Consider the following 6,400-nt stretch of genomic DNA (forward strand, 5'->3'; position numbering starts at 1 on the left):
TTGAATTTTAAAAAAATCTATTTTAATTGAGAGAAAATGTATCCAAAAGCAACAATACTCATACAAAAATTAACAGTAAGCGTGTGTTAAAATTTTGTTTACTATTTTCAAAAAAGTTAACGAAGATTAAAAAGTTGGGGCAAATTTAAAATATTTAAAAATTTATAGACAAAACTAACCGGAACATAATGTTAGATCCATATAAATTATTCAAATTAATCGCACAATTTTTTTCTTAAATTATTAGGGGTGACCCTTATTAAACGTCATTAACGCACTAAATGATTAAATTTACCATTTGTAAAAGACAGGTAGAATACAAAATATAATTAATTATCCAATAAAATTCACGTGAAAAACCACTAATTTCTTCATAGTAAATATTAGAATTTGTGGTGCTATTCATATTTCTATGTATGTTCACATTTCGAATTACTTTGACATTTCATTGTGTGTTCATATTAATTAATAAATATGTGTTCATATTTGTTTTTGAGTTAATGACTCATATTCAGTCTTGTACTTTTTTCTACTTATTACTATGGGTGGTAGTAATTAATATGCTTAATTACAATTTAATTTAATTTAAAAGGTCATACTTCAATTTGTGTTCATTCGTTTTTCTCTTCCAAGATCAAGTTGTGTGAATGTTCATATCGCTGTTTGTGCGCATGTTCATATTACCCTATGTATGCGTGTTCATATTCAAATTTTTCTGGGCTTTCATGTTTCTATTTGTTTGTAAAGTTAAAAAAAATTGCCTTGCACGTCATTAGAATATGTGGAGTAATTTTTTTTGGAGGGCATAAAAATATGTGTCTAAAGAGGAGGTGGTGGAAAAAAGGGGTGAGGGGCTGATAAAAAATGAAAGAATAAAAAAAATTTCAGAGCCCAGTGGAGCCTTTTATTGCTCACATCAAGGCCGGAAATCGTTCAACTATGTCGTCTGCTACTGGCAAATTGTATCCCCCACCTTTTCATACCGGTTACATCCAGCTTTTCATTAGCGTTTGGCGGAGAGAAAAAAAATCCTTTGAACTTCGATGTATTTAAATCGTGGACTTTAAAAGCATTGTGTGCTGTGTACCACAGGAGAAGCCAGGGAATGACTTCGTTTGGAGTTTTCGACGTGTTGAGGTAAAGATGTTGCCGTTTGCGATAGCCCGTGTCGGTTTGAAATAAAAATAAAAAAAACGTGAAAAAAGAAGGTTTACGGTAAAAATGTGGCGAAGCCGGACCATCCTTGCTCGATTAATCTTTTGATGAATTCTATGGAAGACAGGCAGCTGGCAGGGTGGGAGATTTTTTTTTAAACCGGTCTGCCGGTTGGGTCAAATGTGCTGAGTTTGTCCGGCTAAGTCTGTCCGGCTGAGTTTGTCCGGCTGGGTCAGTCCGGCTGGGTCAAACCTGAAAATGTCCGGCTTGGTCAAACTCTTGAGTTTGTTTGGCTGGGTCAAAGGGCTGTCCATCCGGAACATCCCCCCCCCCCCCCATCGAAATGGAATTTACATAGAAAACATACGCTTTTACCAATGTCCGGCCCCCAAAAAATGTAGCCACCCCCCCCCCCCCCCCCCCCGAAATATTAAGTGACCCCCCCAAAGAAAAAAGTCTGGAGGAAACACTGTACAGAGCTAAGTCTGTACGGCTGGATCAAAAGAGCCGAGTATGCCTGCATAGGACTAACTGGCATTGCGAGTGTTTTTACCGGTAGGGCTATTTTTATTAAAATTTACGAATTAAATAAAATATTTCATTTAACTGTTGTTGAAATCAAATGTCCCTTACTCTCATATCCATGCAGATAAGTTAAAAACATATAATTGTGTTTGTTTGTGTGTATGTAGAAATTCGGCAAGCGACGCACCCCAAAGACGACGCTCACAGATATCTCTTTATGCATTTCTAAATTAGTTAGACACCGTTTTAGCATGTAAAAAAAAAAACAATCCAATAGGACGCTTATATAATCTTTTGACATCTAATACAATAAAATTTGTTTTGGAATCCAAATAACGTATAAGCATTTCTTTGTACACCTAAATCTCATATTTGTACAGTTCTGATAAAAATCCAAAGCCAACTATCTATTCTCAAAATATCTAACCATTACATTCTATCAAGAATTCATTAAATAATTATTTTGAAGAAATCTCTTTGATTATTTTTCTTCTTTTTTTTTTATTAATAAAGAATGGTTATAACAAAGTTTGAATCTCTGACATTTGCTTGATTATTCAAATTCGAGCATAATTCGACTAAAAATCTATTGACAAATTAATGATAATTGAATTTAGATTAAAATAAATAATGAAATGAATTCCTGATTTTGAAAAAATGTATATTAAAAATTCAAGTTAAATATAGTTATTTTAAAAAGTTAATATATGTAATAATGGAAGAAATAGAACTCTTTATTAAATGTTTTAAATATAATTAGTAGTTATAATTATCATATGTTGACAAAAATATGAGTTTGACACCACAAAAAATGTTTCTCAAATAATTTCTAGCAAAAAAGATTTTTTGTACAGTATAGGCTTATATGTTGAAAATGTAGTAAACACACACATTGAAAACTTCTAATTATGTAGGCCTATGTATGTTTATATATATATATATATATATATATATATATATATATATATATATATATATATATATATATATATATATATATATATATATATATATATATATATACGAGTGTCTAACAAAATTAACAATTAATAATAATTAAGTGTTTTCAATGAAGGTGTTTACAGTAATTTCGCCATTTCTAAATGTTAATCTAACCGACAGGGCTGCACTGTGTCACGGTCCATCGAACACAGTTAGTAACGTTACTTCCCTTACAGGTGTCTGCCCGGGCACCATTTGAAACCCTCCTCCATTTTTTTTTTAAACGTCAAAATTCAAACTCTTGAAACAGCTAGTCTATTTTAGTGTGGGCGCTGCACGCTTTATTAGGGGACCTAGTTTCTGAAGGCGTGTGTGTAAGTTTGAGTGCTAGTGTGTTAATGTGTGTGTGTGTGTGTGAATGTGACATGTTACATGTGTGTGTGTGTGTGTGTGTACATTCATGCTTCATAAGTGTTGTGAACACACGAGTTACCTTTTGTGTGTGCGAAATGTAAAATACACTTATGGAGACTCAACTGTGTGTGTGAATGTGTGTGTGTGAATTGCATGTGAATACCAGAACACACGTACGTTCGCCTCGCCGTGCTGCGTATTCAATTGATACAAAAACACATCGCAGATAAAAATCTCAAACAATTTCTTTTCTCAACCGCCGACTGCCCGGCTCGTAGAATAAACAGGACGTACGGGAACAAACTGCTAGTAAAAACGTTTGTGTGGGCTTCAAACGCGACCTCCTCACATAAATACCACGCTCAATTGTCTTTAGCATAGCACCCAGGACTTACGACAAACAGCACATAAAGCTCACGTAAAAAAATAAAAATAACATATTGGAAACAATTGTGTTGAAATTAACATACAAACTGAGGTATTTTTTCCGAAGTCGCGACAAGTGTTTTGAAGTAAGACATCCGCACTTGGGCGAAATTGACAAAATATTTAATAATTTATATAGAAAATGTATACTTTAACTACTGTCCCCTCCCTCCACCTCGGAAACTTAAGTGCCCCCCCCCCCCCCACCGCCCCGGAAATTTCAAGTGCATAACCAACCACCCTTACCGGAGAAAAATGTCTGAGAGAAACGCTGTATACAAAATCTTCAATAAATATGTGCCGTACTTTGTGAAATAGATGAAGTGATTACATGGAAAACTTCCAACAAGCCTTTTTTTAGCCCTATGATCTTATTTAGCCACCAACAAACGCATATTTAGCATTATAATCTTATTTCAATTCCAGCAAACCAATATTTAGCGTTATAATCTTATTTCAATTCCAGTAAACCAAAATTTAGCCCTATAATCCTACTTAAACTCTAAAAACCCCATATTTAGCCCTATAATCTTATTTAAACTCCAAAAAAAAACATATTTAGCCCTATAATCTTATTTAAACTCCAAAAAACCCAATATTTAGTCCTATAATCTTAATTAAACTCCCAAAACCCCACATTTAGCCCCATAGTCCTTTTTAAAAAAAAAACATATTTAGCCCTAAAATCTTATTTAAGCTCCAAAAACCCCATATTTAGCCCTATAACCTTATTTATCTACCAACAAATCAACTTAGCTCTATTTAAATTCTCTGTAGTTATATAGGTTATAACTTTAGAGCTTTGTTGGCTGTGTCAAGCCCTAATACAAATTTAGACACAGGCGTTTTGAGCAACTTAAAATAAGTCAAGAGTTGTGAAAAAAAAATCAACAACGATCGTGATCATGATGTACGAAATAGAACAACTAAACTTGGAAGAAATAGATCAAAGGTAGGTAAGGTACTTTTCACTCATAGAATTAACAACTCAGCTAAGTTACAATTTAATAGCTCCGTTTTTTAAATAAGTACATCCATTTAACGTTTAATTTAGTTGTTGTATTTCTATTTTTCATTAATATTTTTTAAAAATTGAATTATAATTATACATTCATTTAGCATCTCATTAAATTATGTCACATATTCATTTAATATCTCAATTTAACATAAGATTTAGCATAGTAATTAATTTTTGGACATATTTATTTAACGCATCATTGAACCAAATTATGTCATCTATTACTTTAATGTCTCAAATTTCATAAAGCTAATTAGTGTTTCTAATCACATGCTAATTAAATAGGTGTTTTATATTAAGGTAATTTTAAAGTAATTTATATATTGTATGCTGGTTAATGCCAACTATACATTTTAGGCACAATTTTTAAAAGGTTCATATTACATATACATTTGACAGAAGATGAAAATTATTTCTTGAAATTAATTAATCAAGATGTAAAATAGATGATTAGTTGTGATGTTTTCAAAATACATATTCAGTATTGATGTGAAATTTGTTCAGTTGAAATGTGAAATATGATATCTACTCATGTATGAAACATGATAGACGATAATTGTGATATTTAGCGGTGATATGAAATATGATATTTAGGCTTGATTCAACCAATGATATTAATATCTGATGTGAATCATGATATTTAGTTGCGATGTGAAATATGTTGGGTTTTGATATAGAATATGGTACTTAGTTGTCATGTGAAATATAATATTTATCAGTGATGTGATGATGTGGCATATATATTTTGTTGTGATTTACATGATATATAGGTGGATGTGAAATATGATATTTATTTGTATTAAGAAATAAATTTACTTGTGATGCACAATATGAAATTTAGTTGTGATGTGAAATATGATTTTTAGTTATGATCTGAAATATGATATTTGGTTGTGATGTGAAATATGATATTTGGTTGTGATCTGAAAAATGATATTTAGTCATGATCTGAAATATGATATTTGGTTGTGATGTGAAATATGATATTTAGTTGAAATGTGAAATATGATAGGCCTATCTAGATGTGATTGCCGGCACGAACAATTCCTCTGTATAAAGGCATGTGATCTTTATGTGAACACACTGGTCTGTGTATAGCCTACACGGTCATTGTATTGACATAACTAGAACACACAATCTGTGACGTACATGTGTGATTCATGACGATACATTATAAACACGAACACAGAAAACTAAAACATTTGAATGTGTTAAATTTTGAAGAGGAGCAGTAAACAACGACTCGTGTAGATTAATTTAATTAGAAAAACTAATCTTACTTACCAAATGATGTAGTGACATCATATCCTCAATGAGAAAAACTCTCAATAAGTTTTTATTTGAAGGGATTCATAGAATAATATAATTAAAACTGTTTCCTGAAAAGTAAGATTAAATAATTTACGTTACATTTTTAAGCCGCCTAAAATTTGAAAACATTTTATTTTTTTCTCAGTCATTAGTTAAAAAAACATTGCTATTTTAATACGAATATTTCAAACGCAATTTTAAAAATCAATAAATTGATACGTGAAAACTATTGAATTCAGGGTAAATAAAAAACTGAAATTAGCTGTCGGTATTTTGAAACTGAATAAAGTTGCACTCTTTTAAACGTTTATCTAATCTAGGTATTAAATATATAAGGTCTATAAAATAGTTTTGGTACAAATAATTACACAGCAAGATCAAATGAATAGTTACGTGCCTTTTTACAAATACATTTTTGTTGCATTTGTCGAAAATAGCTACATATGTAGATCTAATTTTATTTTAAAATAGTAACTAAAAATTATTTTTTTATAAATAAAGTTGACATTCGATACTTTATTCGCTTGTCTTAGAACTAAAACAAGATTAAGATACTTTGTTAAAATATCTAACGTACATTTTTTAACACGCTACTTCAGTCCAAGTAGT

General features: G+C 31.1%; 1 long non-coding RNA gene across 1 annotated transcript in view; it reads right to left on the bottom strand.

The window, feature by feature from the left end:
- LOC131943137 (uncharacterized) overlaps positions 1-5,862 on the bottom strand; it is a 28,341-nt gene extending 22,479 nt beyond the window's left edge. Inside the window, exon 1 of the long non-coding RNA XR_009386849.1 lies at positions 5,765-5,862. This is a non-coding gene — a long non-coding RNA (uncharacterized LOC131943137). The remainder of the gene's footprint in view (positions 1-5,764) is intronic.
- Positions 5,863-6,400: the final 538 nt, after the last annotated feature.

The sequence above is a fragment of the Physella acuta genome, unplaced genomic scaffold (genome assembly GCF_028476545.2).
Source record: "Physella acuta isolate Inbredline_101_S28 unplaced genomic scaffold, ASM2847654v3 ptg000443l, whole genome shotgun sequence".
NCBI classification, from domain to species: Eukaryota; Metazoa; Mollusca; class Gastropoda; family Physidae; genus Physella; species Physella acuta.